At 30.1% G+C, this 25,051-nt stretch overlaps 1 pseudogene; it reads right to left on the minus strand.

The window, feature by feature from the left end:
* Window positions 1-14,151: 14,151 nt before the first annotated feature.
* Window positions 14,152-25,051, minus strand: part of LOC143251649 (adenylate cyclase type 3-like) — a 47,785-nt pseudogene continuing 36,885 nt past the window's right edge.

A 25,051-nucleotide genomic window follows, 5' to 3' on the forward strand; every position in this document is an offset into this window, starting at 1 on the left:
TTTTCACTTAATAATCCTGAACTGCATTTTATGCATACTTTAAATTTTTTCTGCTTAATATCAGTGTACATGTATACATACTGTCTGTATAACTTTATAACATACTGCATTGTTTCTAATTTTAATTCTTACTTCAAGGTTGTTTTGTTCATATTGAAATCATAATAAGTAAATTACAAAATTAAAATATTATATTTTATTTTATTTTTCAAAATTTATATAATTGTTTGGTATGTTTCTTGGTGGTGTAAATGTATTTTTGTGACAGTATTAATTGGTAAAATGCATTATATAAGAGCCACTGTTTTGTAATATGGATACCTATAAAATATTTTAAATAAAAGATGATTTAAATGAACATGGATCTTTTACATTATGTAACTACATTTATACACTGATTTTTTGCTAACCTGTAGGTAGTAAGCAACTAATGTGATTTTGATTTAGTATTTTCAGTCACTTTAGAAAAATTGGTTATCATTTATTTGTCAGTAACTATTGATTTGGTGGAAAAGTTGTAAATATTAAATAATTAGTCTATATCATAATACTTGCAGAATTTCACACTTGTGTTGAAACATTTCAGTTGTTTTTGTGGATGCTCAAGGAATTTGTTTTTGTTTCTTTACTTCTTTTACTTGTACCATGTATGTATTGAATTCAACATTTAAACTTATTAAAATTTCTAATGTTTTTAATGCAGTTTGAATAATTTTAATACACATTTTTTTGTGATGAAAAGTTCTACATAAGTAACATCAATTTATTATCTCAAAGAATTTTTGACTGATTATAACATTTTTGATAAACAAGTTATTGTGGATGAAAAATGTATTATCTGTTATGAAATTTCAAAATTACTAAACAACTATATATGACTTTGTAAATAATTTATTTGTACATTTATTTGTTTCACTGTAACCTCCTAAAATTTGTAATTTTATTTTATTTTCTTTGGTTTGGCACAAAGCTATACAATGTCCATGCCTTATCTACCATAGGGAATTGAACTTTTGATTTTAGCATTGTAAATTTGTTAACTTAGTGAAGACCCATGTTGGGATAATTATATTACATTTTGACAGTTTAATTCTATTCATACTTGATTGTTTACTGCCTATGACAGCAGAAAAAAGATCTGAACATACATTTTAATAATATGTTGCAAAAGAGAATTTTATAGAAATGACAGGTATGGAATACTAGGGTGAATGTCACTCTTGAAAGTTAGTTTCATGCCCAGTCTCTTTCACAGTTGACAATGACATAATCAGACTTTGTTGCTTTTGCTAAATCAACCTATTATTTAGGAACCAGGGTACATATGCATCCTTGAAAGTGCTTGGAAGGGGCTTTTTTTTTTTTTTACAAAAGTACTTGAAAATATACCAGTAAAATATATCGATGTATCTAACTATATTGCATGTTGCAGGGTTGAACACAATAAATAGAGTATTTTCTTTTTTTAACCTTTACATTCATATGTTGGAACAAATAAATAGGAAATTTATAAAATTTTAGTAGAATTTGTAAATTTGTAGCTTCCTAAAAGAGTTTGAAAAGCATACTCGGAGTACTTGGAAAGCCCTTGAAAATTTGATGTTTGCAGACTTGCAATGTTATAAACTGGGTTTTGATATTTGTAGTTGGCAGTCACAGGTAGCCCATTGTGTAGCTTTGTGCTTAATTAAAACAATCAATCAACCAAACCTTGGAAAAGTGTTTGAAATGGATCTGTGGAATTCAGTATGAACCATGTGAAACATAACACCAAAAAAAAATCAAGTTTCATCATTTGTATATGGATTCCACTGTCCTAGGCTAACATAAATGTATATTTCACCAAACGTTTTTTTCTTTAGATAAAATAATTTGGGTTGTTAATAAGTTATATTAACCTCAATTTTGATTCAATTAATTTAGAAGTTTAATTTTTTAATTTAATAAAATGTACTAGTTTCTTATGTTGAAAATGCACAATAATATTGATTTTTTAAGTTGGTAGCCATATTATTGTAAGTTATACTTTAATACGTAGTAACAGTTCCCCAATTTTTTTTCAGCAAGTTCGCTAAAAAAATAAGCAGTTGAAAGAAGTAATTGATGCTCTCCAAACATTATGTGGGAAATAAATACAATGCTAGCAATGAGAAAATTCTAGTTAAAGAAAGTAAATTGTTATGATATTTGTTCAAACATAATTCTTTCACTTAATAAAGAGAACTGGATATCAAGCATAGTTTAACTTTTAACCTGAGAATGTCATGTACAATTCAATAGAGTAATGTAACTGATAGGTTAAGTTTTATTTGCTATTTTTATTCCTAATATTAAATGTGTAAATGTGAAGTGTATTTGAAAGTTTAATAATTGTTAGTTTGACAAAAAAGGTAAATTAAAAGATGTTATAATAGTTTTTTTTACTTTTATTCATTTTTTGCATGTTAGTGTCCTGGTTAAAATACCAAGAAAATTCAAGGTATTTGACCACTATGGTTTGTTATAGTTATTATTGTAGCACCCTATAAAAGAAGAAAAGTCTGTAGTGATAAATGAGACTTATTGCCAAAAAAATTCATATCTTGTAAAAATGTTTAGAATATTCAGCATCAGTTTTACAGTGTAATAGTATTGTATTAATAATGTAAGTATAAGAGATAAGCAATTGTAAAACTAAATATAACAAAAAACACTTGTTGAAAAGTTTGAAACATAACTTACTAAATTTGTTTCTTTGTAATCAAAATGATCAGGGCATTTCTTGTAGTGTAAAAAATCACATAGATTTTTCTTTTAAAGGTAATGCAAACAGATGATTTTATATTTCTGTGTTATAAATATATATATAATGAAATTACTTGTACATATAACACCACTACATGACAGAATCCAACTGCATTTAAAATTAAAATATGTGCACTTATTTTGCAAGTGGCATATTTTAACACTTGTTTATTTTTAAACATTTATACATTATACTGTAACTACAGTATGGCTTTGAATTTTGTGTGTGAAGAAAGTAATTAAATTTCTACCAGTTTAAATATTTTAACTATTTCTTAATGCATTTATTGTGGTGATTAGGGTCATTTTTGTATTATAATTTTATTTTTGTCATGTAATTAGCTTCATTTTTGTGCAAAAGAAAGTATTTCTGAGGTCTAGAAATGGAAGCATTAAAAGTCTTTGGTTTTTCATTATGTAACTAAAATTGTTTTCATTTGTATACCATCCTGTTTATCTTTTCTTACGTACATAGTTTACACTAAAGCTCCTTTGTGTCTTGAGATGTTTTATAAGTTTGTAAATGCAAATTATATTCAAAACTGTTCATTTTAGTTATGTAAATTTTTTAACAAAAATACCCGAATTAGTTTTGTATAATTTTATCACTTAAAAAAAAAGATAAAAAGAACTTGTCTGTGGTTTTAATATTCATGTGATATGTTAGCAACAGTTTTAAATTTTTTTTATGTTTTAAACTGTTAGGCATAAATAATTGTTTGTAAATCATAATGAAAATCCTTTATGTTTTTGTTCAGTGTCTTGTCCTGTTTAGAACCAGAAGTAAGTTGACTCCATTGAAATTGCTTTAGAAACTTACTGACATCTCTTAGAGCTGGCCAACTCGACTTGCAGTCTGAGAGTCATGGGTTTTGAATCCCTATCACACCAAACATGCATGCCATTTAAGCCATGGGGGCATTATAATATTGTAGTTAGTCCCATTTTTCATTTGTAAAAGAGTGGTGGTGGTGAATAGTGATGACTAGATACCTTCCCTCTAGTCATGTACTGTTAAATTAGTGATGGTTAGCTTTGCACAAAATTAAAAACAAACTCTTTGGATCTGATCTAATATACAATTTCAGAAAGAAAAAACATTTTTTAAAAATATTTTAGTATATATATGTGTATGTATATATATGTATGTTGTATCAATATTACTTTCATAAATAGCATTTCCCCCATCACACCAAACATGCTTGCCTTTTCAGCTGTGGGGCTCATAATGTGACGATCAATCTTCCTATTTGTTGGTAAAAGAGTAGCCCAAATTAGGAACAGCTAGCACAAATATCCCTCAAGGATCTTTGCACGAAATTCAAAACAAACCAAACCAAATAGCATTACTGAGTAATCAATTGTTTGTTAATTGAACACGTACTATTAAAAGTAGTTCAAGCCAAAGCAGAAGACTCCTATCTGAAGACAGTATGTTTTATGGTGTTAAATATTCATGATGATGAAACACGATTCTATTTGGGGTACATTATCAAGTGCAATAAAATTTTGAGTGAAATGTCTTATAGGTTGACAGAAGAAAAAGTGCAGCTACTATGTTTATATGTTGTCATCTGACTTCACACTGATACGTAGCATTTAAGAACTGTTTCAGAGTTCTTAGTCTTATGGTTCATGGGTCTTACAACCATGCTTGATGTAATTTAAGCTAATTTAGATATTTTTTCAATTAGAAACCACTAGCTCTCAACCTAAACTGCAAAAGCAACACTGTTTTGAATTATTGAACTATGTGCATTGGTATTAGTCTGTTCATTTACACCATCTAAAAACTTCTATCTTTGCATAATTTCAAGTTCACAACAATCTTTTTCCTGCTGGGATTGTTTCTCCTTTGTTTAAGAATGAATAATAAATCACACTTGCTTACAACCGCCAAATACTAACCATAAGCTGCATATAGCCAATCACTGCTCAAATTGTTGATGAAGGATCCACTTTTCATTACAGGTGACAATTCTATGGAGAAAGAACCATTTTTGTTGCGAGAAATGAGTGAGGAACAAATTTCAGCTCATCTTGTTTGATAGTTTTCAGTTAATTCATGAGGTAGCCATTTATCGAGCTTTCTAACCTTACCAGTTGTATCAAAATATCGGGTAACTGTTGAATAATGAACATTAAGTTTGTCAGCAAGTGCTCTCATGGTTTGGCGGGTAATTGACTCAACTAAGGCCTTAATTTCTTCCTCATCAATAGCTGTTTGCGAGCGGCCCCGAGGCCCATTTTTAAGGCTTGTTTCACCAGTGTAAAATCTCAAAATCTAACGACGCTGCGTACGCTCATAAGCTCGAACTCGTACAAGAAAAATATACGAAATCGCTTTTACCCATGGTGACAAAAATCAATATAACTATGTTTTAGTTTCTGAAATATGAAAAATAAAGAGAGCTTGAAATGAACCAGACAGTATACTTTATTATTCTGACAAATCTACGATATTGCTTCTCTTTCAATCACAAGATATCGAATTTTACATTTGCACATAAAAATTCGACATTCCATATGCAACATCCTCTTGTATGGGCTTGCTTTTAAGCTGGCAACATAGAAATGTGTTTATGGTTATTCACTAGGTGATGTTGAAATTAATCAAAATATTACTTTAGAAAACGTGATTTAAAACTGTAATAAAGTTTAAATGCCAAAAACCAACTAAGCATTAGAAACCATTAGGCCTAAAATCTGTGACAATTATATTAACTATAGTTACATTTTGAATTCATAATCAGAGGCATGTTAAAATATCAGGTCTCTGATATGGAACAAAAGGACTTTTTGCGCAGCGATTTGTGGGGAACAAAAGATAGACCTGAAATTCTATTTTTACAAGTTAACTGATGTTGGATAAAGAACGTTGTAGTAGTTGTCTTAAAAGTTTGATAAATGATTGGTAAATATATTATCAGAAAATCACCGTGTCTTGCTCTTTTCCAGTTTTTTCTTGTTAAAAAAAGATGCCCAAATGTCGACCATATTTAAAAGATGTGTTACTTGCAGAATGTAATAGCCAGTAAGTGGTAAACTACCTCTTTGAAAGAAAATTAGAAGATTTTAAGCAATGTTGAAATGATATGATGGAAGGTTTCTTCATCAATTACAATTAAAGTTCAAAACATGAAACTCGGGAAGTTTACAACATCATAGTAAAGAGAAGTATAAAAATATTGTTACAAAAATTTTAAAAACGTAATACTAGATCAGATATTTTGTGTAAAATATTAGCTTGTCTAAACATTAAAAAAAAAGTTACACGAGCTAAATCATTAACTAGTTCAGATGAGGAAATTGAAATAGTCCATTTTATATATAGACTATTATTTCGGTATTATATATGTGAATTTGAAAATGTTTTAGCTGAAAGCCTGAACCACAAACACATCCGAATGTTTTATTTAATGGTAATTAGATGCTATAAAATAATTTGAAGTTGTAAATCCAGAGTTCCTTGTTTACATTATTGGGAAATAAACAATGAATTAAAAAGTGTTTAAAGTAATTTTTTTGAATTAACTTTCAACGTTTAAAACAGGGGTGGGCAACTTCATGTCCACTGGTCACATGTGCCCAGCTCGAGTTTAGGAATCAACTTTTTTCATCAGTTATTTTGTTATGACAAATTTGGCAATCAGCAACTGCACTGCCTCACGTCATCACCAATGTCGCTCGCATCATCACTGCTATAGACTCCGCCCACTTTATAACGTTAGTCTGGTTTACATGTTTGTTATCGAGTGTGCGTTTATTTTATCCGTTTGCAAACATTTTTATTGTACAACTTTCAAGTGTATAAATATATTTTGTTTTTAACCCCATAGCATGGATAAGTGGATAATTCAAAAATGAAAGAATCCAGACGATGGTGAGCACTCAGAAAATATAGACAATTTAATTGATTTTGGTATTATTGCTAAAAAGAGAATAGCGCGTGACTGGAAAAACGTGAAACGAGAATTTAATGAAAGTTGGGAGTTGAAATTTGCAGTGATTGAAGCAAATAATAAACCAGTGTGTCTTTTGTGTAACAAAGTTTTTAGGAATAATAAAGTATACAACCTTAAGCAACTCATTAATAATTTACACAACGAATTTTATGTAAAATTTCCAGTTGATAGCAAACATCATATGAATGAAATTAGCTGTTTAAAAGTACAACTTCATGAACAAAAAGGAGGCCTAAAAATATTTTTATCATGGTTAGAACTAGTTACGTTAGCTAGCTTTAAAGTAGCTTGGATTCTAGCTCGAAAAAAGAAATCCTTCTCTGTTGCTTAACTAGTGAAATAAATATTGATTGTGGTCATTGAAACTATTGGATAATTTTAATTCAAAAATGAAAGATGATATTCTTCAAAAGGTAAATAATTTGCAATTAAGTCGAAGAACAATTGTCCGCAGATTCTTAGTGAAAGACATAGAAAATCAATTGCTTGAACAACTAAAAGATCTTGTTTGTATTTTACTTTAGCACTAGATGAGTCAACAGACGTGAGTGACACTGCACAGTTGATATTTTGGGTTTGATATGTAACTTCAGATCTTCAAGTGAGGGAAGTAATGTTTGGCCTTTGTGCATTACAAGATCGAACATACGGAAAAACATCTTTGAAAATTTTCTTGAAACGTCAAAAAACTCAGCCTGGATTTAAAAAAAACTGGTTTCTCTTACAACAGACGATTCTCCAGCCATGACTTAAATAGGCGAAATTAGGATTTGTTTCTGTTTTGAAGCAACATTTCATTGAAAATAATATGAAGTCCACGCTGCCATCTTTCAATTGCATTTTGCATCAGAAAAATTTATCTGCTCAGATGACTAAAAGTGATGAATTGAAAATTTGATGGACACTTGTAAAAATTGTGAATTATATTAGAAGTGGAAGCTCTGTCATTCATCGACAGTTTGTGGAGTATTTGAAGAAAAATAGTCGCTGTACTTTTAATGATCTTACTGATTTTACAAATGTAAAATGGTTAAGTACAGGAAAAGTCTTGGAATGATTTACTTCCTTATTTTCTCAAATAAAATAGTATCTTGTTGAAAAAGGTAAGATTGATAATTTCTCTGAAATTGAAACTGCTTTATCATGGCAGTGGATTTGCACTTTCTATGTGACATGATGGCTCACTTGGATAATTTGAATACGAAACTTCAGGGAAAAGGTAAAAAATAAGCGAGCAGTCGCAGTCTATTCATGAATTTCAATTAAAGCTAAACCTCTTTGCGAAACAATTACAAAAGGATAATTTGACACGTTTTTTTATAGAAAATAATAAGAACTATGATTTCTCTGATGCTAAAGATGATCTCTATGTAAACTGGATCAAAAATCTATCTCAAAAATTTGAATCACGTTTCTCCAAATTTAAAAATTTGAAATTATTATTTGAATTTTTTCATGATCCATTTCAACTTGACTTAGGAAATTTCAGTAAGGAAATTACATTTTTTTTGTCTTTGGATAAGTGTAGATTTGAAGAGAGATACTTACCGTGCAAAGTGTAGAACACATAAAAGGTAAACAAAAATGTTCTATGAGAGAGATATGGCTCACTATTCTAATAAATGAGAGCCAAATTTAAAGACAGCAATGTCAAAATGATTTTCCATATTTAGATCCTCATGAGTCAACATTTTCTACGTTAGATTTTCTCAAATCTAGATAAAGATCTCTGCTTGCTTACTGACATAAATTTAGAGGCAGAGCTGAGATGTTCATTGAGGATAGATATTAAGGCAAATTTCACGAAATTTGTTGATGAAAACTCCATCAATTTTCACATTGAAGGTTAGTTGAAAAGCAATTATTTTGATTAAACTAACATCTTTCAATTATTTATTAATAGTGTAATAAACGTTGTTTCCATTAGCCACAGTTGTGGCTACTATGAAAAATAAGTTGCTCATCCCTGGTCTATAGGGTCTAAAACGAACACGCCGCTGCAATGGGTTCAAGAACAACGATTTGGTTATAATAACAACACTGACAAATAAATTCAACACGCTTAATAAATATATACCCGGCCAGGACTTCACACAAAATAACCAGAAATAAATAACCTAATTTAAGAAAATAATAATTCAACAAGTACAATATTAAAACAATATCTTACAATTTAGAGTGACAAACAGTAATAGCTATATCCTCCGATGACAGTATCGTGACTGTTCCCTCTTTCCTAGTAAAGCTTCTGGCAGAATATTTATACAAAGAGTGCTTTTACACAGAATATGCAGAAGGACTAAGAAATACCATTGCAATCATATATAACTTACCCAAGAAAACTGGGATCAGCTGGTGATCAAATATAAAAAAATGCTATGATGTTAATGTTTATAAGACTGTATTTTATATAGGTGACATATGTCTGTTCTATCCCCACTAACAGAAAGAACAAACTCCAAAGATAAATAGGTGTTTGGAAGAGCGTATGTAGTGCTAAATATTTTGATTAAAAAAAAGTAGTTTGATTTCATAACTAAAAGATAACAGCTCATCCAATTGAGAATATAAAAGTATAAAAATTATTGCTGCAATTTTCAAATAAATAAACTAACTAACTTTATACTATTAATATATGGATTTCTTTTCAGATACTTTAATTATATGAGTTTAAAAACATAAGGATAGTGGCAAAAACGAGAATCAATAACGATAAAAATAAGTGTGCTAACTACATTATATGTTTGTAAGTAGTGCTTTATTGTTTGAAATAAGACATTACTAGTACTTTTAATTGAAAGAAATACATGAAGCCATATTTGTTTTATTTGACGATAAACAATAAAAATAAGAATTTTTCTAGATTTGGTTTGGTACAATTGTACATTATATGTATTTTGAGACGAAACTATCAATGATAAGTATTCATGTTTCACATTGTACGTACTGAATAATAATATTTAATTGTACAGGTAGATCCTTCCTGTTGCACAATATGGATACGAATAACGTAACGATTTATTTTCCCTAAATGATCTAAAGAAATATTTTAATTTCCTGTTACATTTGAATTGCACTTGAAAACTACGATGTGTGAATGGACACTTTTAAGATAACTGTGGAATAATTAAGTAAAATATAATGGAACAATACAGTGGATCAAGTAGAAGCATTTTCTATTCAGATTAAAATGTGTTGCTAATCTTTAATGTAAATCCAATGAATATGAAGAAATATAAAAAAGACTAATGTTTTAGTTTTGCTAAATAAAACAAATTATTAAAATAAACCTTTTACTTTCAACGATGTAGATGATGCTAGATGTAGGCTGTAACGGTGCTCGACTTCTTTAGGTTTGGAATAAATTAGTTGTTTGTTTGTTTAGAATTAAGCATAAAGCTACATTATGGGCTATCTGTGATCTGCCCGTAACGGGGATCGAAACTCGGTTTTAGCGGTGTGATGGCAATAAATAGTATACCAGTTTGTTCGATCAGTGTCTTTTATCTTTTTGATTGTTGGATGATTTATTGTAGTACTATTTTCTTATGCACTCTTTATGTAAATAAAGATAAATATTGCAACTATATCCTGAAGCATCGGGCCCCTGCTTTGTAAACCAATCAACTAAAGCGTACGCTTCTGCTATATTATCTCATTGTTTTCTTTGCTTTTTAATAACTTACCTATTGTAGTTGCTGTAGCTGATGACGCCAGAGAACCCTGATGAAACGACCTACTGTGTTTGTGGCAATAAAAAAGTTTTGAAAGAGATTGACTGTCACTTTATCATGCACCCACAGATGCAATTCATCAATATCGCGTCTCAGTTTCCAATATCTTCGATCTTCAACAGGGACAAAATATGAGTAATGGTCAAACACTTTATTATCAATCACGAACTTTTTTCTTTCCTGCCCATATCGAAGACTGTATAAATACTTATCTTTTTATGCGTGGTTTTAAAAATAAAAGCTATTATTAATATATATATATATGTATGTCTTTATTATTAATTCTGAGCATAAAAATTGAAGAAGGAAATATTTTTGGTTTGTAACTTTATTATAAAGAGATAGTATTTTATGGGTTTTTTTTAATTTCGCACAAAGCTACTCTAGAGCTCTCTGTGCTAGCTGTCCCTAATTTAGCAGTGTAAGGCTAGAGGGAAGGCAGCTAGTCATCACCACCCACCGCCAACTATTGGACTACACTTTTACCATAGAATAGTGGGATTAACCGTCACATTATAACGCCCCCACGGCTGAAAGGGCGACCCTCGGATTACGAGTCGCACACCTTAACACGCTTGGCCATGCCGGGCCGTAATGTCTCTAATATGTTATCAGTATAACTCAATAAGGGTCGGCTAGCACAGATAGCCCTCGAGTAGCTTTGTGCGAAATTCCAAAACAAACAAGCAAATCGTAACTCAATAACGGAAAAATGTTCAAATTATTATGTAAAAGTTTACTTTTTATCATTATTTTACGATGTTTCTACTGTTGATTGTGCTCCAGAGGTTGAACTTTAAAGAATAACAAACATTTAACTATTCTAACAACAAAGTACCAAAACGTATAGCAAATATTATGAATATAGGTAACCTTAAAAAATAACAAAAAACTGATAACTGACTTTAACAATCAAGTATACATTAATAGATCCAGAACTAAAGATAAATGTCCTATGTGATATCATCGTCATTGGAAAATACTTCCCTGATATAAATATACATATATATATATTACTGTCTTCTTGCGTCATTAGTGAAGGAAAAGATCTTGAATTCACAATATCCAGAAAGAAAGACGTAGCTTCCTATATGGTGTCTTGAATTTACATGTTCTTAGTTTCTCACGAATTAAATATTTCTAGTTCACTCAATAAAAACAAAAACAATAAAATAACATAAAGTTTGAGACAGAGTAGTTTATTTACACTAATTTATTTTTCCACTTTAGAATAGACGTTCACTTTACACTTTGACTTACTAGTTATACAGAAACACTATTTCCAGCTAATAAACTATACTTTGTATTTTCATCTGTATGTAAAATGTTGACAACTAATATTTATATTCCGACCATCATGAGAACAAAGTGACACAGAAGATCTTTCGGCTAGTTTTACAAAATAAATTAAATATTTTGTGTTCTGTATGAAAAGTTGACAACTACTTGAGTTTCAGATGGGTTCAAATTATTTAAAAATGTATATATGCTTATAAAGAAACCAGTTAAAAACAACAAAATATCCTGAAAAATACAATTGAAATATTACTTTTTAAGTAAATAATACTTTAAAATATATTTATTTAATATATATATTGACTTTAGCCTAGTCTAACAGGACTAGACACAATAAATAATATAATGGTTTTATTAAAAGAGTTCTGAAGGAGGTGAAGATGGTTATTGTGTGCATATTATGATTTCTAGAGAGTTGATTTAGTTTACTCATACACAAACTTGTGTGACAACACTTTTAGTAACTTTTACTCAATCGAACAAATATTTTCTGTTGATAATATGAAAAATAAAGTGTTTATTTAAACAAAAACAGCAACAATATGCCCTAAAAATTCCACGGACTTTTAATATGCTCAGCACGCATGCCTAACCAGGTGGTAGAAGTAGCACTTAATATGTGTAGAAGACAAAGCTTATGCGTAACAGTGCTTGACACAGATATATATACACTATAACTGTGTTAGTTTTATACGAGAGACATGACATTTATAAAATTTATACAAAGTATTGTATTATTTTTGTATTTTTATCCTCCAAAAACTTGCATCTCTAGTTTTATGTATTTATTTAATGAGATTTAAATGTAACACTTATTTAACACCGTCCATTTTAAATAAAAGTTTGTCAGACATTCTGTAAATATAAATGCCCTTGTTTTGTGACATGTAAAAAAAAAAAGTCAGTACAATATCTTATATTTAAAATGTAGAAGGAACACATAATAATTATTAGAAAAATAAAAAAGTAATACCTTACTAAATATACATATAAACTGAGGGAGAAAAGAATAAAATATTTTAAATTTATGAACTACCTACATCTATGAATAGAAAAAAAAAAACTATTATTATTTTGAATAATTGTAATTGTACAACGTTGACATTAAGAAAAATAATTATTATTTTATTAAGTTGTATCGTTATTCTGAAATTCTGACATTGCTAATGTTTTTAAATTCTAATATTGTAACATGATATTTGTGGAATAATTTGTTTCAGTGGAAATTTGAACATAGGAAACATAGCAGGTTTGAAAACTTTATGTTAAATAAAAAGGAACAACATTTTGTCCTCTATAGTGCAGTTTCAACATAGAAACTGAACCATTGTACCATTTTTATTTAAGAGGTTGTTGTAGTCCATTAAGTTTTCAAACCTACAAGAAGCTGTTTTAACTCTCGTTAATTGCTTTAATACAGAATTATTACCAAGTGTTAATATGTACATCAAGCGATACTTGAAAGACAAGGCTTAAAAACTAAATATATAATTTATTGAAAAATTTAGACTTCGCAGAATTCTTATATCCAAAGTTATTTCTGTTTTGGATTATAGTTGCTTAATACTTAATTGAAAAAGTTGTTACATATTTAGTCCTAATTAAAGCTCATGATAAAATCGGAAACAACGGAACACCAGCACCTTTTATTTCACAAATTATAAAATATATATCTTATCCCACGGCACTTACATCTATTTCTTTTTTGAGAATGAAACTTTCAGTATGCCATAAATATTCTGAAATGTAGTTATATTTATTTTAATTTGTATTTTAATGCTGAGGATGTTAAGTAATTTAAAATAAAAGGAAACAGAAACTTAGTTTAAAAGTACAAGTACTATGACTTTAAGCTTCGAAAATTTAATTATCGTGTATGTTGACTGTGCATTTAATGAACTTAAGGTAACAAGGTAATCATAAAGTGCTGCTAATAAATGGGCTTGCTTAATTCTATATTTTTAACTTAATAATTATTATACTTACATAGACATGTTACTTGTTTGCTGGAAAAGTAGTTCTCTATTCAATGAGTACACAGTAATGCGAATACACTCAGCTATAAATAATAAATATTCTAACATTGACTTAAAAATGGCTTCTGTAATAAAAAAGTAAATCAATCAACTATAACAACCCTTCTCATTTTATTCTTCAATGTGATTTATTGAAATCAATCAACTATAACAACCCTTCTCATTTTATTCTTCAATATGATTTATTAAGGATAAAGAAGATTTTAGTGTTTCTACTTTTCCCTCTCAATCAAGTGAGTACGTCACTGTTTATTTTAGTTATAAATCATTGCTGATGATTTATCAATAATTTTTTCTATATTATTTCATTTGATGGAAAAGTTCAAGTTGATCACTTTAAACCTCTAATGATCTATTTCGTGAATTTTTACCAATCAAGTAATAGGTCATTATTTTTCCTTTTCCTTTTACAGTTACCAAACCTCTTGTTCAAAAATATACCCGAAATTCTGAAGAATCTTAGTTGTAGCTTCAACTACCTACAATATGTAAAAATTTGACATAAATTAACATTCATAAAATTTTCATTACACCTCTTCATTTATTTTATCTCTATAAATAATAAAAGTGAAAATTAAACTTCTTTTAACGTACATAATATAAAGTGCGGTTAAAAAACGAATTATTTCTGATTGCTTAAAGTTTTGAGAAATATTACATTACTTGAATGCAACCCACTTTGCCAGTACTTTCCATTCGGCTGGCTACGTTGACTGTGTTGGCCCACATATCATAATGTGGCTTCACAGCACCAATCACTCCTGCTGTGATAAGTTACTGGTTGATTCCTGAAAAAAATGACAAAAATAATTTCGACATTCGATAACTGGATATGCTTTATCGTCTTGTTGTAATACGGAAAACCTATAGAGATTATAAATCTTTGATTACGTATACGTGGACGACAATTAATGATGTATAACTTTCAGAAAAAAAGAACAACTTGCAAAATTAACGAAACTTTAACCCATTGTCTGTTGATTCACCATATAGGTAGGGTCTGTCTCCAGCAGTTAAATGTGAGTGTGCTGTATACAGTGTACGACTCCCATAAATTTCGCGCTCGTTTGAAACAGCTGTAGTCAAAGGGCTGATGGAACATTTTCAGAGCTAGAAGTTGTTAAATAGCGCTCTCGTTTAAGTTGTGATAAGAGGCAATATTTTTTTTTCTTTACGGGGTCCTTTTCGAGGATTACTACAAAATAAGAAAAAAAGCAGGAAAACATAGATGGCCCCTTCAGTGTGTACATTTACCTAATATATTTTCTGTCATTTCTCAGAGCAATCTTCACTTTATCTACGTAACAAATCACACTCCAAAGATTTGATAAATCCTCACAACATTGAAGCTTTTGTCATAAAAAAGGCTGCATTTTGGTCATAAAGGGCCTAGCGCGTAAGGCGTGCGACTCGTAATCCGAGGGTCGCGGGTTCGCGCCCGCGTCGCGCTAAACATGCTCGCCCTCCCATCCGTGGGGGTGTATAATGTGACGGTCAATCCCACTATTCGTTGTTAAAGAGTAGCCCAAGAGTTGGCGGTGGGTGGTGATGACTAGCTGCCTTACCTCTAGTCTTACACTGCTAAATTAGGGACGGCTAGCACAGATAGCCCTCGAGTAGCTTTGTGCGAAATTACAAAACAAACAAACAATTGGTCATAAAGAAGAAAATGTTCTGAAGTAGCTTGATTTCAGTTATTTTTAAACAAATGTAAGAAAAACATCTATTAATATTTCCAATTGTATAAATTGTCTCAAGCAGTGTAGAATAATCAGAACATCATTTGTTTCAATTTTAACAATACATAACTTACCAATTCGTAAAACAAAATTATTGAAACTTTATTAATGTTGATCAGCGTTTCTTTCAGTGTTAAAGCAAAATCGGTCAACTGCGCTAGATGGCATTACCGCTCTTTCCCTTGAGAGTTTTCCTGTTGGAACAGAATAGTTACGCATGGACATTTTCTGAAATTATTATATAAAGACTAGTTTGGATTTTCTTGCTTTTTTAGTTAACCAAAGAATTATTTGTTGAATTTTGAAAAGTGATAAAGTTGATATACATATATATATATATATACCTTCATTTGCAGAATCGTTACTACCAGCAGTTGAACTATAATTTTGTAATTGCTTTATATTATTGTTTGTTTGTTTAGAAATAAACACAAAGCTACACAATAGGATATCTGTGTTTTGCCTACCACGGGTATCGAGTCCCAGTTTTTAGCGCTATGAGTCTGCACATATACCGCTGTGCTACTGGGAGGCGCTTTATATTAGATAAAAACAATTATAATACAAAGTTATAATGTTAATTTGATGATTTTCATTATTATTTTGGTTGAAGAGATATAAAAGGAAAAACAACACAACTGAATAAACAAACTTTTTACAATTTTTTTTGTTGCGCTTGTCTATTGTTTGCACTTATTTTGGACTCTCAGCGGCACAGCAGCATGTCTGCGGACTTAAAACGATAGAAGACGGATTTCGATACTCACGGTGGGTTAGGATCTATTCAATTTCTATTTCTTAGATATTTTAGTATGTTATAAAGGTGCTTTTTTTTGTTAAAACTTCGAGCACACGAAAATTGTTGGTTTGGTAAAATGTGGTTTGTTTGTTTAGTTTAACTTTGCGCACGGCTACTAGAAGGCTATCTGCGTTAGTCGTCCTTAATTTGGAAATAATAGGCCATAGAGAATACCCTCCCTTTCGCCAACATTTTGGTTACTCTTTACTAATAGATAGTGGGATTGACTGTTACATTATATCGTTCCCACGACTGAAAAAGTGCGCATGTGCGTTTACGGGATTCGAATAAGTGACTCATCTGGCCATACCAGGACTGACATTGTAGTAGAGGATGAAAAAATGTAGGCATTTTTGTACCTTTTCAAAAATAGGTTTCTTTCTTTACAGTTATAATAACCGTAAAAAGTCAAATTATTACAAAACGATCATAACATATACCAAATTTCATTAGAGTTAGAGAAGATAAAATCCTAAAATTATTTTTTACAAAAATCTAGCTTGCATATGCAAACATAATTTTTGTACAAAATAACACTCTCTCTCAAGACCTCATGCAAATGTCTGTAGCTTTGTTTCTGTTGATCACAGTAATTTTATTTTGGTACCAAAAAATCTTTCGCCCACTTCCTACAAGTTTCAATGAAATAATACTAGAATACAGACTCTAATTTGACTATGGGTCACTGATTTTGTCAGTCCTTTGTGACGAATTTACCGTTGTACATATATTTTAGTGCCTACTCTTGTTTCTGTACAGTTTTCTTTCTGCATGTGATGTATATTCTTAACTGTGTATTGCGAAGTTCTGCCTGTTCTCGAAATTTGTACTCAAATTCTTGAAAGTAAAAAATCAACAATATTTGTTTCACGAGAACAGGCTAGAACATTTTTGAAATTTCTACAAACTCTTGTGATTCCTATAAAAAGCGGCAAGCCGAAAGACAGAAAATGAATATTATTCGTCAGCTACAAACAGTGTGCTAAAGGTCTCGGAAACTATAATTTTGATTAACGCATATTAATCTGAAACTACAAAATTTGACCAAGAATGTTTATAGATTTTAAACATTACAAACCGTTTAACTTTAGTGAATTACTTTGGACGTTAATATTTCTACGAGGACATTAAATACCTTCCTCGGTAATAAGTGAGCTTTAACTGTTGTGAGGCCAACCAAGCTAGCTAACTTAAGCGAGGTACAATAATATAAACTCAGAATTAATTTGCTTTTAGTGAATTTGGATCGTCAATAAAATATTTAGTTCTAGACCGAGTATAAAACTCATTGTTGTCTGTAAGTTTGTAAAAATGTTGTATATAAATCGTTATTTGTAATAACTATTGGTAATAACTGTTATTATAAATTGTATTGTTTTTTGTTTGTATATTAAAATACAATTCTGCCAGAAAAGAAGATTGTGTGTATCAATCTTGATAAATGTGATACATGTTAACACTTAATTAACTTCTAAATTTAAATTCAAGTTCCTGGTTATTTAAAATAGTAATGCATGAAATACGTAATATAATAAAATGGAAACTCCTCCGAAATAACTTAAAATACATAAGACCTTATATAAGCATATACTTTATAAAGAGAAGATTTCGGCGTTTCTGTGCCTTTTCAATAGTAGGTTCAATTTTTCCAGATATAATACCACAAAAAGTCAAATTGTTAAGGAAATAAACTAAAAAATTCCAAATTTCTTTATAGTTAGAGTAGGAAAAAATACTAAAATTGATTTTTATAATAATCTTTTTGCACCCTTTCAGGACCTAGTGCAAATGTCTGCAGTTTTGTTTCTGTTGACCACAGTGATCTTAAATTGGTACCAAAAAATTACTTCACTCTCCCTCTATACATGTTAATGAAATAATACTATAATATGGACTTTAATTTGACTTTTGGCCACTGACAGTCCTTATATAAGCATATACTTCTTAATTGAAACATTTTGTCAAATTTTTTCTCGTCTAATATTTTCTGATAATAAGAAACAACTATATTAAGATACCTTCATAAACTCTTCTCTGTTGAGTCCACTGGCAGCCATGTAGGTAGACCTAATTGTCTTGATTTTAATTATATCTTTAAATCTTGGTTGTTCAAGTAACTGGTAGAAATAAATTATTATCAAACAGCTTTTTTTAAAATTACAGATTGGCAAAGATTAATTAAAAATGTAATGTAAGTAATATGATATAAGGTATATTAGCCTTTCTTTGTGCATAGGAATACAAAAGAAGTAAAGCCAAAACTGTTTGTTTTGTTTTAACGATAATAACTCGAAACTCAAACTATATAATAGACAATGTTCTCCCATTTTTCCTGAACACTCATCACCATTACATAAGGATAGTTTGTGCTAGACCATTAAATGGTTCCATTACTGCAAGTGAAAGCTGGTAAGGCGCTAGCTTAAATTCAAAAATGTTGTTTTCTTTTTCCGTGATGACGAGAAAACCCACTTGTAGAGAAAGTTATATATTTAAAAACGGCTGGTGTGGATAGAGAAAGCACTAATAGAGGATCGAACAACGTTTCGACCTTCTTCGGTCATCGTCAGGTTCACAAAGAAAGAAAGGGTTACTGACCCGTAGCTGACCATATGTTTGAAGGCGATTGTGTAATTGAGTGTAGGAATGTAGAGAGCATGCTTAGATGTTGGATATATTTATTAATATAGGTATAAAGGTGTTCCTTTATACTGGTTTATTTTGGGCTTCTTACTTGTACAACAACGCAAGCCCAAAATCATTCTATGGCATTTGAGATTCCAAGAACCTCTTTGAATGCTGTTTTTCTGAGTTTTCTTTCAAATGAAGTATAAATATAGATATAGTATGTTCTAAGTATTACAACTGTAAAACAGAGTAAGAAAATTATAGTATTTTTATTATTTCGAGGAAAAATAGTTACTGATTTTAAAAGGTATTCACGTATATTTATATGGTGTTTCTTGACTAATATGCGATATTTATTCATTTATTAAATCAATGTTACTCGACTAAGGTTATAGCGACCGAATAATTAATCTGCATCTTTAAACAGCTACTATACAAAGTCACAATTTATTCCTCTTGTAAAACGTGTAAGTTATACAACTACATTGTCTTTCCTTCATGAAACTTTATGTCATATCAACTTGAAACGAAAAGTGGTCAACTATGTTTTCAGTTTCGGGGATTCCGGTGTAAACAAAGTTAATAGTATTTCTAATGTTCTACCTTATAACACGATTCATCCTATAACTGTTGGGAATGGTTTCATAACAGATCGTTTAGCACAATTAAGTAGAAGCTTGACTTACTGCATCGTAATCGGACATCACTTCGTTTAGGATACGAAGACATCCTAACGCCTGCTTATTTACCGTTTCTTCCATGTAGAATTCTGAGAAGTTCGGAATAGAAGCAAATAGCACACCTACTGAGTTGTAGCTTTTGCTATATAACTCCTGTAAAGTAAAAGTTCCAGTATTATGTTTAGATTCCACAAATATTGCTCTCTAAGTTAGGTTATTACAAAATTTTTGAAATATACCTTGAAGCGAAGCAATACATAATTTAATTAATTCATTAACTGTACATTCATTTATTGGTGTTTCGACTACTTAACTTAATATTAGTTCTTAAAGACAATATTTGTAAAGTAAATCTTTCAAACCTAAAAACAAAGCTCTTATGTGTTGTACATCATTGAATCAAATAAAATAGAGCTTAGGAAAATATATAGAATTTTACCATAACTGTCAACTTTACATTAGGACCAATGAGTTTTTCTAATTTTAGATTTTTCTTTGTAGTTTTAATTATTTATTAATTATATATTATTTCAGGAATTAGTGCAAAGATTTGAGGAAAATGTATTTTACGGGCTGTTGTAATGAAAACTAAGGAAACTGTTATATAAAATATTTTCTTTGAATATTTTAGTGTTAATGAATATATGAATAAGTAAAACCCGACATTGCCAGGAAATTTATTTATCATCTAAACCTAAACAAAGTCGATAATAGAGGACGCTGATAACTAAATTACAGTGTATTCTAGAAGCCGTCTTAGTAGAAGCATTATTTACAAAAGGACTCATATAAAATGAATAGACTAGTTTTGTAACATATAAGTAATAGATCTGAGGATAAGTCTTGTTGTATTTGATAAACATTTCTGTAATAACTATATTCGACTTGTTCATTAGTGAAGATTTAGGTAGTAATCTTCTTCTTTAACAGTCTATATGAAGATAAATGTGCATTTCTAAGAATGCACTTAACGTGCTTACACTTCAGTTTGTTAACAAGATTGGTATACCAGTAGTGCAGTTTTAATCCTGTTATTCCTCTATTGTTATTCATTTATACTTGAGCAATTCAGGATATCTATATTTTCTCAAAATGTGCCTTAATTGACGTTCAACTCTCCATATTTAAGTAGTGGGTTGTGCCAAATATTCTAATATTTTTGATTTCCAAGTGTTTTGAACATAAGTGTCCTTTTTAATTATTTAGCTGTTATTTTATATTTTTGAATAATTGTATTATTTTCAGTTACCATAATTTAGACACCAGACAGTACGTCTAGTTTGTGACACTGCAAGTTCTTCAAAATAAAGCTTATGCTGAAATGTTTAAACAAATTATTTTGGTTGTTGGGATCGTATTTCTTGTCATTTCAAGACAAAAGTTATATAACGTGATCCAAGACTGATGCGTTAATGTAATAGTGTTTTATTTATGGTAAACACCTCTGAAATATCACAGGTTCAACAAAGTAAGCAGTAGATAGATATTTACGTTGATGCAGTAGTTTTGAGCTACATTTATGTAGATAATAGTAGGAAAATAATTTTGATATGGACGTTTGTTAACACCTGAGGATAACGTTTGTGCCAACCAAGCGGCATAGTTTAGGGTAGCAGCTAATAATTACTTAAAAATAATGCAGAAATGAATCTACACTTCTTTTTTCTATGCTACAGGTCACATTCATTGATATGCATTATCATTTTACCTTATATTTTTACCAGTTTTTTTTGTTTATCCAAAGATGGTGTAACACGAACTTTTTTATTCTCTACTTTCACGTGATTGAAATGCACATAAAGAACAGTTAAAGAAATAAAAAACTTACTTCATCATTTTTCCTTCGTCCAAGGAAGCGCTTAGTGACATGAGGAGGGAGAATATTATATACAAGAGCTTCGTTTTTTCTGCGCATGTCTGCAACTTTTTCTTTCTGCTCTTCTACTGTCTTTTTCCAAAGAAAAAGTCGTCTGGACGTTAGTTCCAGCTGTAAAATTAGCCATGTTAAATTAAGTTTACAGAATTAAAATGATTAATAACAACATAAAAAAACCGAAGTTAATTTTTGTAACTTCTAAACACATGAATTTTAACTTTAATCATCATAGATTAGTGTGTCTAAATAAAACAGTATACGTGATGACGAGAAAACCCACTTGTAGAGAAAAATATATATGTAAAAACGGCTGGTATGGGTTGAGATAATTTTTTTTATGTAGAGGAGCGAACCGTCAGGTTCACAAAGAAAGAAAGGTAACTGACCGACACGATTGCATACAAGAGTGCAAGTGTAGTGGCACAAGCCATTAAGATAGAGGACGTGTACATTTTGTTTTAATTCGTACTGTAAGAAAATAACGTATGTCATAAAAAGTGTGACTAAATTAAACAGTCATTGGATGGTTAATTCCATGACAATTTCATATATTTATACAGGGATATTTAAGAACAACTTTAAATCACACATTAAGTAAGTTAGCAACTTTCGGAATACAGAACAATAAACAGTGTAACGTTGTCATGTAGTAGTGTTGAGTGTTACAGTTTCCTTGCAGTATCAATAAATAAAACGAAGTTAATAATTTCTAACATACCTCACTACAATTCTTCAAACCTTATCAAGTTGTTTGGTGGAAATTGAATTTCTTATTGAATGTATTTTAGTGTTACCTCTTGGTAGTGGTGGTAGGATATTTTAACTTCCGATACATTTAACATTTGATTAAAAAATCTAGATTACGTCAGGTAATTTGAAATAAATTTGAGTGGCAATTTGTTTTATCAATACAATAAGGCATCATATTAATACGCCATTTCTTGTTGTTCCTCCACTCTGGGGCCTGGCATGGCCTAGCGCGTAAGGCGTGCGACTCGTGATCCGAGGGTCGAGGGTTCGCGCCCGCGTCACGCCAAACATGCTCGCCCCCTCTCAGCCGTGGGGGCGTTATAATGTTACGATCAATCACACTATTCGTTGGTAAAAGAGTAGCCCAAGAGTTGGCGGTGAGTGGTGATGACTAGCTGCCTTCCCTCTTGTCTTACACTGCTAAATTAGGGACGGCTAGTGCAGATAGCCCTCGAGTAGCTCTGCGCGAAATTAAAAACAATCCTCTACTCTGGATTGTTCTTTAACTGCTCCTTTTAATTTAAAAATTATTTTTTATTCAAACTGTGATTATAATTTTACGTTGTAGAGACATCAGATATTGACTTCTATCATGTCATTTATTATTATAATTACCGAATGGTTAGTTTCTTTATTCTGAATTTAGTCACTTCAGAACGTGATTATACAGAATTGCACGACTTGCAACGAATGCTTTAATAATCCGATAATTTTACCAGTAATCAAGTATTACACACTTTCGAATGAAAAAAAAAAATTTTCAAGTAACATGAAAAATATTTTAAATTTATTTTAATATGTTGAAACGTACAGAAAACTGACGATTATGATAACACTTTCATCTCATATATTCTATTTCGTCATGTAAAATCATCTCGTGAGACCATTAAGCTCATATTTCTCTCTATATTTTATCTACTACTTATATAGTATATCTATTTATATATCTATACATATATTAGTTTGTTGTAATAAAAAATAAGCTGAAAGAAAAATAAATTAAAAAATAAAAACGCTGCACTAATTTAAAGAGTCCCAGGGTACAAGCTATAATGTGGGATATGAAATGTATCCTAGGTTTTGGAGGTAACGAAAAAATAAGATATTACCATGATAACAAACTAATATAAATGGTCAGAGATTTGGATTTGTTATTGTTAACGTAGTTCTTCCTTTTGATTTTGTTTTAATTTAATATACTTAACTCTATCAGTATTAATATTCTCTTTAAATATATTCAATGTATCTAATTTGTTGCTATTTCGCTCTTTTCCGTTACCTTATTCAATCTCTATGAAGTTAAGTGTAACAGCTTGAACTAACAACATATTTTGAAACTATAATTTAGCCTAGCAAGCTGATTATAATAATTATATGGCTACAAATGTTATAAAATGTAATAGCAAAATATGTCTGACATGTCTTGTTCTGAATACTTTTCACCCTCTTACCTACACAAATTCATTTTGTAAAATACAAAAAGTCTATCTATTAACATGTACTAATTGTAACATGGAATATGTAGGTCAAACTTTAAACTCATTGCATATACGTATAAATTTGCATAGATCTCAAGTTAGAAATAATTTATTGAATTCCATAGAATTGAAACATTTTAGAATTCACCCTATTACCTCTGTTAAAATAATTATATTAGAACTTGTTAATGAAGAAAAAATTACCATTTTCTTCTTCTTTCGTTTGGAGAACAGTCATCTTCCCACAAGTGTCTGCAGAGAGTGAAGGGTGATATCAATGTGGGACGTTATAGGTTTGAGCACTCACATTTCGCTCTCCTAATTTCTATTTCTATTATTTTAATTTATGTGGCTATTATTTTACTTCATTTTATTTCTTCATGCAAGACTGGCAAGTGGTGGTTAAGACTGATAGATGGTGTATCCTCACTGCAATGTGGGTCCTACTTCCTCAGTCATCTCCAAAACCTAGGGTACATTTTATATTCCATATTATAGTTTGCACCCCAGGATTCTTTGAATTAGTAGAGAATTTTTCTTTTTTGATTTATTTTTGTTTAGGCTTTTTTTGGTTATAACAAACTAATACAACTAGTCAGAGGTTCGGATTACTGCTAGTTGTTTTTAACGCAGTCCTTCCTTTTGACTTTGTTTTAATTTAATTTACTTAACATTATCAAGATTAATCTTCTCTCTCTCTTTCTATATATATATATATATATATATATACACGTACACTACCTGTCTATTGATAGTTACAATCGCCACGATCGATTGTAGTGGTTAGATACACGTGATGACCTACTGCCTGGCTAAGGGAAAATTTTAAAAAATGTATTTTAGTTATACACTCTGAATTATAAAAAGTGCATATAATCCTATCTTTCATCTTATTTTATTTATTGATGACCTTTAACACTTTTCTTTATATAATTAAGAAAATTATTTTGCAAAATATCTTGTTAATGAATAAATAATCAAATGAAGTGAAAAAGTTAACTTACATATTTGAAAAAAGGCACCTATTTAAATATCTCATCGTTCGAAATGTTAATGTTTCTTAATTTTAATTTACAAAGTTTCATTTGTTTGTTGTTAAGCGCCAACGTACACGCAATTATATATATTTCATCATAAATTTGCAATTCACTTAAACTTAATAGCATAGCCGGGTTTCATAATAAAACAAACACATATAGAAAACCATGCATTCTAATCTTTATTAATCAGAACTTATTCAAAATAGCTATATTTATCATTATGGAATAAACTCCATGATGGATCTT

The sequence above is a fragment of the Tachypleus tridentatus genome, chromosome 6, assembly GCF_004210375.1.
Source record: "Tachypleus tridentatus isolate NWPU-2018 chromosome 6, ASM421037v1, whole genome shotgun sequence".
Classification (NCBI taxonomy): domain Eukaryota; kingdom Metazoa; phylum Arthropoda; class Merostomata; order Xiphosura; family Limulidae; genus Tachypleus; species Tachypleus tridentatus.